Source organism: Nyctereutes procyonoides, unplaced genomic scaffold (assembly GCF_905146905.1).
Source record: "Nyctereutes procyonoides isolate TBG_1078 unplaced genomic scaffold, NYPRO_anot_genome, whole genome shotgun sequence".
Classification (NCBI taxonomy): domain Eukaryota; kingdom Metazoa; phylum Chordata; class Mammalia; order Carnivora; family Canidae; genus Nyctereutes; species Nyctereutes procyonoides.
Window position 1 is genome coordinate 11,741,592 of NW_026575048.1, and position 10,234 is coordinate 11,751,825.

The window sequence follows — 10,234 nt, forward strand, 5'->3', positions numbered from 1 at the left end:
CATGTTTTGAGGTTTGTGCTCGGAATACCAGCAGGCTTAAGGGGATTGCAAGAGCAATGTCTTTTAGAATTTTCCATTTGCAGAAGCCACAATCCTTTAACAAACACTCGGTATGAAAGAACTGGAGACAGGTAAATTAAGGGCTTAGAAAGAGGCAATCGAGCCTTTGTCTAGAGTAGCGGAGCCAAGAACCCAGTTGGTTAACAAATGCTCATGGAGCACCTACTCTGCGCAGGAGACCCTGAGGGATGATAACCTCTTGGTCTTGGGCTCTCTGTGGTAGATAGGCACAGAAACGGAGAGAAAGAACTCTGGCCCACCAATCAGAAGATCAGAATTTTCAGACTTCTCTTCCACTCCCTGGCTGTGTGGCCTTAGACAAATGAGTGCTCTTCTCTGAGCCTCACTTAACATTTTGTAAGAGGGAGATGATAATTCTTGCCCAACCCACCTCTCAGACCTGTCATGTTCCTGAGCATCCTGGGTAAACTACTGTGTGAGGTAAACCACTGTCTTCTTTACGACTCTCTCTGGAGCAGACCCACTCTGTGGGCAAGAGGTGTGTTGTTCTCTGTCCTCAGCACAGGGCCTGGCATGCGGTAAGCAGGTCCTTTGTGGGTCTGGGGTGAATAAAGCTGTAAATCTCTGACATCTTAGCCAGAATAGCCTTTTCTAATGCATGTGGACCTTAACTGGAGTCTTCCTGCCCTATTGATACTTTAAATAATAAAGATGATTTCTTCTCAGGGCGACTTGGTGGCTTAGTGGGTTAAGTGTCTGCCTTTGGCTCAGGTCATGATCTGGGTCCTGGGATCAAGCCCTGGATCGGGGTCCCTGTTCAGTAGGGAGCCTGCTTCTCCCTCTGCGTCTCTCTCCCATTCCCTATGCCCCCCTACTCCCAGCTCATACTCTCTCTTCTCTCTCAAATAAATAAATTTTTTTTAAAAGACCCTTTCTTTTCAAGGATGGGAGTCTCTTTATCCATCCACAAGATGCTTCATTAAAGCTAACTTTGTTTGCAAAACAACTTTATGGCTTTTTCTGTAACAGCTACGTGAACCCTGCAGCCCTCAACCTGGGATGGGGTTTCTTCTTTTTTGCAGCTCAATGTTTACAAGTAATACTCTCTTCTGATCCATACCAGCAATTGAGCAAGGGTCCTTTGTAGCTTCTGGAATCACAGCATCCTGGACTGTCAGTTCCAGAAGGGCCCTTGAGGGTTCTATATTCCTACTCCCCAACTGTAGAGGAGGGTCTGCTGAGGAGCAGGAGGGAACTTGTTTGAGTTCATAGAGCAGAGCCAGTCTTGGAGCTGTGTCTCTTTCCCTTAACTTGATGGGAATGGCTACCGTCCAGGACACCTCTGGACAGAGCTAGTGGTTGTCTCTGGAGACCTTGGGTCACCGAGCTGAGCCCTGAGGTGGAGTCATCATCTTTTTTTTTTAAGATTCTGTTTCTTTATTCATGCCTCTCACACAGAGAGGCAGAGACATAGGCAGAGGGGGAAGCAGGGTCCCTGTGGGGAACCTGATGTGGGACTCGATCCCAGGATCCCGGGATCACGACCTGAACCAAAGGCAGATGGTCAACCACTGAGCCACCCAGGTGCCCCAGGGAGTCATCCTCTGATGGGTTCCCAGCTCTGCCAAGACTTTTGCAAGTGCTCTTTGGTATAGTACTCTGCGTAGACCCTCCAGAGAGGGATGCGCGCTGTGGGTGTTTCCTTGGCCCGGCTCGTGGTCACGGCAGGTGGTGGCTGGAGTGGCCCTGCCCTGGCGTCCTGTGCAGAATGTGTGAAGGGAGTCTCCTTCTCCCCAGCCATAAACTCACAGAGCCGTGGGAGAGGATTGGGTGTCCTGGAGGTTAACCCTGAGAACAGTGGTGGATTGATGGCCACAAGAGCAGTCCCAAATGGCCTGGGCCGTACCTGGATCTGGAACATGTAGGGGTTATGGGCTGCAATCAGAGATTAGTCAAATTCCCAGCTGGCGTCTCCGAGAGGGGAGTGGAAAGGCCTGTGACTTCCTTCCTCCTTCGCTGAAACAGGCCTGCAGAATGAGGCCCTTGCGCTGTAATTATATGGAGGCAGGAAACAAATAGCTAAGACCTGTCTCTGAGTGAGGAAGGAAGGAAAACATCCAGGGCTCTGGGGATCCTTTATCTTTGGCTCTTGAGGCGCTGGAATAATAGGAACTGCTATCTACTTTCAGATCTTTGCCAACCCTGGTGAAGGACATATTATTAGCCCTGGTCCACAGATAAAGGGTAGTGAGTTACCCGTGGCTGCAGCACTAGTAGATGGTGTCATGGAGCTGGGAGTGAGTGACACTGTGGCTGACGGCAGTCCCTGTCAGGGTCACTCTCCCTCAGCTTTATGTGGCCCGGGTGCTTTCTCTTATTAGCTCAAGGGGGCCGCTGGCCATTGCACAGAATACCCGACCAAGGAGGCCACGGTCCAGTGGATGCTTTCCTTGACACCTTGTGTGCTCAGCTAGAGTCTGCACCTGCCCAGAGGAAGGGCACTTCCTCCTCTGCAGAAAGCCTCTGTCTGTTCTGAAGCCTGTCCCCACGGGGCCCACACCCGCCCTGTAGGGGTGACTTTTCCAGTTCACACAAAGGTTCTGAATTGGCCAGCGATGGCCCCATGTTAGCTGTGGTCTGTATAACTTCTCTAGGCCTCAGTTTTTCCTCTTGAGAAGTGGGAATCTTTCTGCGTCTGCTGTGAGCTCTTGGGGGGAAGCAGGACTATCTCTGCCAGACCCAGCACAGAGTCAGGGGTAGGGCTGCTGCAGGCACTTCTTGGTCTATTTGCAACCTGGCAGGTGGCAAGGCGATGGATGCATCCCTCGAATTCTTCTCTCCAGGGGGCTCATGGTGTTTCCCACTGGTCATTCCAGTTCCTGAGTTTGGTCTCAGTAAATGCAGGCCATCCCTGCTGGACTGTGGGGCAGGAGGAGATGACCCTGGCCCTCCCCACAGGGCTTCCTGTGACCACCAAAAGGGAGAAGGCTGTGTGTGTGTGTGTGTGTGTGTGTGTGTGTGTGTTGTCTCTGGCTTAGACATGGGCCAGGGGGCAGAGACGGAACAGCCAGCACCTCTTTCCCCTCAGAGTGTGAGTCTGCAAGGAGAGCGAGAGAGCCCAGCCCTGTCCCCCGGCCTCCACCTCAGTCACCTACACCAACTGAGCCTTTGGTATACACCCTTCCCTTTTGCAGGTGTAATTGCTTCCCTGTTCTTCCCAGCTGATTCCTCTTGTCAGGGTGCCCCTGTCTCCTCTGGCAAGCATCCCTGGACCGCAGCAGGTGGGCGGAGCTGCTGCCCACGTCCAAGCCCATAGCATCCACTGCAGGGCTGTGTGCGTAGTAGGTGCTCTCGTTCTGTTTCCTGAAGAAGGGGGTGAGGGCTGACCTTGCGGTGCCCCCTGTGGGCTTCAGGTGCCCCCTGGCCTGGCTCCCCCTTCCCTGTGGGGGGCTTCTGCTTGCTGGGCCCAGAGGCCTAATGATCTGGGCTTCTCCGCAGGCCCAGGCCCATTAAGCTGCCATCTTCTCTCACCTCGTTATCGCCTTGGCCTGGGGAAGCCTCCGGGGATGCAGGGAGCCCCAGAGAGTTCAGAGGTTCCCCCAGGGCCCTCCCACCCCAAGACAGAAAGCCAGCACCAGAGGGAGGGTCTTCTTTGTGGTTTGAGGAAGGCCTTCCTTCCCCAGCTCAGTAAACACAGGCCGGGGAGCAGTGGGAGCTGGAGCCAGGCCCGAGGCGCCCTCCCAGAGCCCCGGCCTTTATCTCCCGGGCAGATAAGAGCCCGGGCTTGGCTCTGTGCGGGGCGAAGGGGAGCAGGAGCCATAAAGCAGGGCGGGCCGACGGTTTAGGACGGGGTCCTGGGGAGCCAGGGCTTTGAACTCTGCCCTCCGAGGGGAGGAGGCCTTTATGGCCGGGGGCTCTGGGGCTGCTGGAACAGCAGGGCCATTAGGGCAGGAATGAGGCCCCTCGCTGGCCCCTTGGCACCCTGACTGCAGGGTGAGACAACAGAGCCCCCCCCAGGTGGGACCGGCTGCGGAAACGGGGCTCCATCGCTTTATTGACTTGTAAACGACACCATTAAGAGGAAGCCCTCACCTTGGCTGAAACAGCTGTGTGAGTGGCTGTAAATCTGGGGGGGAGAGGGGGGCAGGCCTTCCTGGGGCAGGGGGTGCAGGGGCGGTGCCCCCTCACGGCTGAGCCCTGGGACTGTGGTTGCCAGCCTCAATGGGGTAGGGGCTTTTAGTGGCACCGTGATTGGCTAAAGCAGTATTTCCACCAAAAAGGGAGAAAAGCATTCCCAGAAATCTTTGAGTTAGTAGTAACCCAAAGTTACTCACATTTGCAAAGTGAGCCCAGAGACAGGGGGGACATTGAGAAGCCCAGGACAACAGAACGTCTGCGTCTGGTGAGGGGAGGGACCAAGGGTCAAGCCCATCTGGGCTTCCACGGACAAGTCCATGAGCAGTTCTCACATAAAAAATAAGCACAATAACACCCTTCAAAGGGTGGCCACCATAATCCAATGGGATGATAGAAGAACACCTTGCCCATGGAGGAGCTTGAGAAATGAATTCTCTTTCTTCTTTGAGAACAAAATAAAATGGAAATTTGGGCTCTTGGTTGGTTCTTTTTTTTGGGGGGGGGGAGTGTGAGGGGGGATCTTTGTGCTTCCGTGGAATTAGGTAACATCGCAAAACCCAAGACAAGACCGCTAGCTGCCTCAGGGCAGGGACAGTCCTGTCTGGTTCAGTTTTGTTTGTGTGGTTGCCTAATAAGGAGCTTGGTGTGGAGTCCTGAGGATGTGTTCAATAAATGTTTGGTTAATGAATAAAAGAGGGAAGGAAGGCAGGAGAGAAGGAATGGAAGGCGGGAGGAGAGAGGGAGGGAAATAAGGTCATTTTCTTTTGGATCAAGTCTAAGTAGTTGGAACCAAGAGGAAAGGAGGAAGTAGTATTTGCTGATTCCCACTGAGAGCCAATACATTATAAAACTCAGTTCTCACAGCCACCAGGAAGACCCTGAGGATAATTACCCAAGTCGTGCCATTTACTTATTAACCAATAAGTAAATTTGCATTATGGGCACGTTATTTACTCGGGGCAGGGGGCGGGGTGCGGGATACCTTCTGGGTGCCCCTGTGTTCTCGGCTCTGATGGTGAGATTTAAATGAGATAATATGCCTAAAGCTGTTAACACAGTTATTGGCAAACAGTAAATGCTCAACAAATGTTGGATATTATTATACTTCGGGATGGAGAAACTGGCAGTTAAGTAACTTGGCGAACTCACAGAGCTGAGAAGTGTCATAGCCCGGATTCCCACTTTGCTTCTGAAGCTCACACTCTGGGTTCCGCCAGGTTCTGGAGCTGTTGAAACACTCTCACGGGGGGGGGGGGGGGCACGGAATCCCACAGCTGGATGGTTTCAAAATCAATTATCCGATGGCACTTCAGTGGAGATAGGGCTTATATGCTCAGCTCCTGGAGAGTTCATGGGGCCCTGGGGATCCTTATCTCTGCCTGAGGACTACCTTCATGCATTAATGAGCAAACAAACAAGTAAATAAATAAACAAACACGAGCAAAAGGGAGACCTGGATGTTAGGCAAACATTTACTGAGTGCTTGCCAGGGCCTGGCCTGAGCTGGGAGCTGCAGAGAGCCCCACACTCAGATCCCCGTGGCATTGCCTGGAAGACAGAAAGTCCCCTTCAGAAAGTCCCTGGGGCACCCTGGAACTCCGCACCCGAGAGATGCCTTCTCTCTCTGGGCATCAGTTCCTCATCCGTGTGACAAGGACACAGGATGACATGTGGCATTTCACATCATCTGTAAATTCTTTAATGATTCACAGTGAAAGAGATCTCAACCCAGGAATTACCAGGGTGCCTCTGTGTCTGAGATTCCAGTCTGATTTTTTTTTTTTTTTGCAGTGGCTTGGGTACTTTATTTATTTAATTAAAAAATGTTTTTATTTAAATTCAATTAGCCAACATAGAGTACATCATTAGTTTCAGATGTGTTCAATAATTTATCCGTTGGGTATAACACCAGGGCTCATGAGTACTTTAAATGATTTGGTGGGTGGGTGGGTGGGTGGGTATTGTCAAATGCAGATACAGCTCCTACTACGCACAAGACACCTTTCTAAGTGTTTACAAACATTAACTCATTCAATCCTCATCTCTGTGCCCCGACAAAGACAAGTTTATTCTCCTTTCCCTTTTACAGGTGAAGCGAGGCCCAGACTTTGGAGGCTTTGGATCTGGGCAGCCTGGCTCCAGAGTTGGCCACACTTTGCTGTCTCCTCTCAAAACTGATCCAAGGAGAGTGGGTTTCAATTTCCCAAAGGACCCGCGATCGTCCAAGGAGGGATGGAATAAAGGAGGTAAAGATGGAAGCAGAGAAGAAAGAAGGTTAATGGGTCGCAAACAGAGACCTGTTGGAGAGACCCTTGAGGGTCTCAGGATCTTGGCTCTCTTTTGATTCATGTAAAAAGGAGGACGTCTGAGCACCTTTGCTGGAATTGGCCCTCCAGGACTCACCCTCGCTCCCCAGTGACTTTCAGACCTTCCAGTGAAGGATTCTGTGTGCCTCTCCTAGATTCCTGGGACTAGGCTGGCAGAGACTGACACCCGGGGCCGTCGAGTCCCGTTCTGGGTCCCAGATTGGTAGAGGAAACTTGGAGAGGCAGGGCTTCCGATGGCCCTGCAGGAGCCTGGGCCTACCTGCCACATTCCATTCTTCAGGTCTTAAAAGCCTCCTATTCTTTTACAAATCACTGGTTCAGGCCTAAATTATCCAGATAATTGAGCCGCCTGGCCCGTCACTTTGTTGGCATAGACACCATTTATGTGTAATCTGAGAATATTCTATCTGCTGCCGAGTTTCTTCCAAAGGCATTATTTCTAACCTTCTTTAAGAACAAATTTCCAGTTGCCATGGAGATCATTTTTAGGCTAATTTTATCGGGCGCAGGAGCCAGGGCTGGAAGCAGCTCTCGCACGTTTCTCAAGTTGTCTACTCTGGAGAGTCCTGGGGTTGTCTTTGTCCAAGAGGCTCCCCGACCCCAACGTCCTTTGAACCAGACAAGTCAGGTGATGGTCACGTTTTGGTTCAGAATGTTAAAAGCCCTGACATCAATTGTCTAGGTATTTTTGATTTGTTTTAACGGGAAAACACTTCAAGATGTGTGTGTGTGTGTTGGGGGGAGGAGGGGGGAGTCTCAGTTTTATAAATACGTGCTTTCTGAAACCTGCTTGTGAACAAACTGTTAAAATGAGAGCTTTCCGAGCTAGAAAAGACTAGAAAATTCAGAAAGCGTCAAAGGCATTTCATAAGCACCAAACCTGGCCCCCCTGAGGTGCGCGAGGGGAAGCCGAGGAATAGGACATGAAATCTGCCTCCAGGAAGTTGCAATCTGGTGAGAATTGAATTGCTTTAGAGCTGGGAGGGCCCCTCAAGGATCATGCCTGTTAATAGGCTCATTTTACAAGTTGGGAAATTAATCCAAACACTCAGGGCTGGTGCTCGGGAGAGTTTAAAAACCAAGGTCTCTTGGCTCCCAGTCACTGGGGTAGAGTTTGTGTAAGCTGGACCACACCTCTCCCGGAGGCTCCCACCTGCCGCTCTGCTCCCTGCTGTCCTCACCTCACCTTGTTCGTTCAGGTACTGCTCTCTGGAACACACTCTTACCCTTTCGGACTTTCTTTTTTTTTTTTTCCTTGCTTTCCTTCAAGGTTTGTCTCGAAAGGTCCCCTTCCCTGGGATTCTCTGGGCCTGCTCTCTTCTGGAACCCCTGGCTCTGCGGCAATCGCGTGTGCATGCGTGTGTGTGTGTGTGTGTGTGTGTGTGTGTGTGGTCTTGCCCGGTGGGCATCGAGCCCCTTGATGTTGGTGCTCCATTCATCCCCTGCATTACGGTGTCTAGGACAGGGACCTGGCGTGGAGGGGGCACTCGATGAGTGTTTGAATGAAAACATAATCCTAAAAGTCAACATGTAAGAACCTACTGTGCACCAGGCAGTGTATTCATGTGTAAACTCTGTTTTAGTTTGCTCGGGCTGCTATGACAAAATGCCACCGACTGGTGGCTGATAGCCCACAGGAATTAATTGCTCACAGTTCTAGAGGCTGGAAGAGTGAGATCACGCTGCCCCCACGCTCAGGTGAAGGCACTCTTCTGGGCTGCAGAGTGCTGACCTTGGGTTATGTCCTCCCGTGGTGGAAGGTGCCAGGGGACTCTGGAGAGGGTGCTAATCTCCCATCTTCAAGCACCTCCCAAAGCCCCCACCTCCTCCTACCAACATCTTTGGGAGTTAGGATGTCAACACAGACAACCAGACCACGGCAGACTCACTCGGTACTGTCACTGATCCTAGGAGGCCCTCTTTGGCTGTGGGGCCCCCCCGGGGAACTGCAGAACCACCCAGCTGGAGGGTGCTGGAGTCAGGGTCCGATTGGGTCCCTGGTGCTTTCACCCCTAGCAGCTACGTTGGGTGCCTTCCAGATCCATGCGCCATCCAGTGCTATAGGTATAAACCTCATTTTGTAGCTAAGGAACCAGACACCTAATGAATGATAAAATGACTCTCCCAAGGTCACACAAGCATCCGGCTGTGGAATTGGGATTCGAGGCTGAGAAGTCTGGCTTTGAAGCTGCTGCTTTTGTGATGTCACCAGACCGGGCTTAAATTTAAGCGTTAAAACAACACGGCGCTGACCATAGGTTATTTAGAGGTAGCTCCTCTCAGGAGATTTTTTCATTTTCTCTTATAATCCCTACTTTAAATACTTCAATTCACAGCTAGTTCCTACCCCAAGGCTTTTCTGTTCTTTGAGTGTCTGAGACACATAACAAGTGTGGGTGTGGGGTGGGGGTCAGAGGGAAATGTGCCTAGAACTGAGATTCTGAACACATGGCTCTTGATTCTGTTACTGCTATTGAAATAATACCGTTAGCTTGATCCTTAACCTGAACTTTTCAATCAAAGGCATAAATGTAAAGGACCCGAATTATCTGCTTTGGACAGATGAAGATGCTCCCCCCCCCCCCCCCCCCCGTCTGCGTAAGGGCTCCACATGAAGGCCTGACAATCATGTGCCTGGGCAACATGAGATGCTCCTTTAAATCGCCTTTCTTCCTCACCGGAGGTTTGGGAAAGTCTTCTAGCTTGGATGTGGAAAGCTGACTGGTGGTACTGGCAGTGCCGGTCTTGCGGCTGATGCCACCCTCTCCTTGGGACTCCGCTCATTGAGGTCGGGCTGGTCACCAATGTGTGGCAACAGTGGCTTCGGAAAGGAACTGGCTGTCAGGCTCCTCCTGTTGTTACCCTTCCCATGTGCATGTATAGCTGCAAACCAAGGAAATATTGACATGCTGATGGCCTTGGCCGCAGGAGCTCAGAGCTACACTGTCCAGCGAGTCTCCCTGGTAAGCCCTTGCTTTGTCCCCTGATGGGCCTGCCATTTGCTCCGGCCTTTAGCTCTCTTTGGGTTCCTTGAAACCCATTAGTGTATTCCTTCTAATCATCATGCTCACCATGCACACTGCTGACCAGAGTCCTTTCTGAGCAAATGTCCCTGACCCCACCCTCTTGCATCACACGGACGGGTTTGTAGGAACGAGTGTAGGTCCAGCTGAGCCAGGAGACAGCTAATGGCCACGATGATAGGTTATCAGGGCATTGCTGCAGACCACACAGACAGCTGCCCAGAACTTAACTGCTGTCTGCTTTGCTCCCTAAACAGTCACCGTGACCTCCCCCAGCTGTTCTGACATTCCATTCTCAAGGCCTAAGGAATGCTCCGTGGCCAAGCTAGATGTTACCTCGTTGGCTGGATTCTTAGTACACGAAATGAAAACGGGATCCACGGGGCAGAGTCATGTCTGAGGCAGGACCGGCAAAAGCAAGGGGGAGGCAGGGCAGGGGCAGTGTGGGAAGAGAAAGGACATCCTGAAGGGGACTGCATCATGAAGGCCCAGGACAAAGGAAGCAAACGTTTAGAGGCAGCTACTTGTAATAGTCAGGGACTCTGTAAATAGGCTTTTTTTTTTCACTCTTTCGGGAACCCGAGTTGGTAGGCATTCTCATTCCCAGTTAGCAGGTGAATAAAGTGAGGCGCAGGCGGGCTGCCACCTGGCTAAAAGTGACAGAACTAGCTAAGTCTGGTTCCGGAGCCCAGCTCCTATCCACCGCACCAGCCCATCAGAATCAGC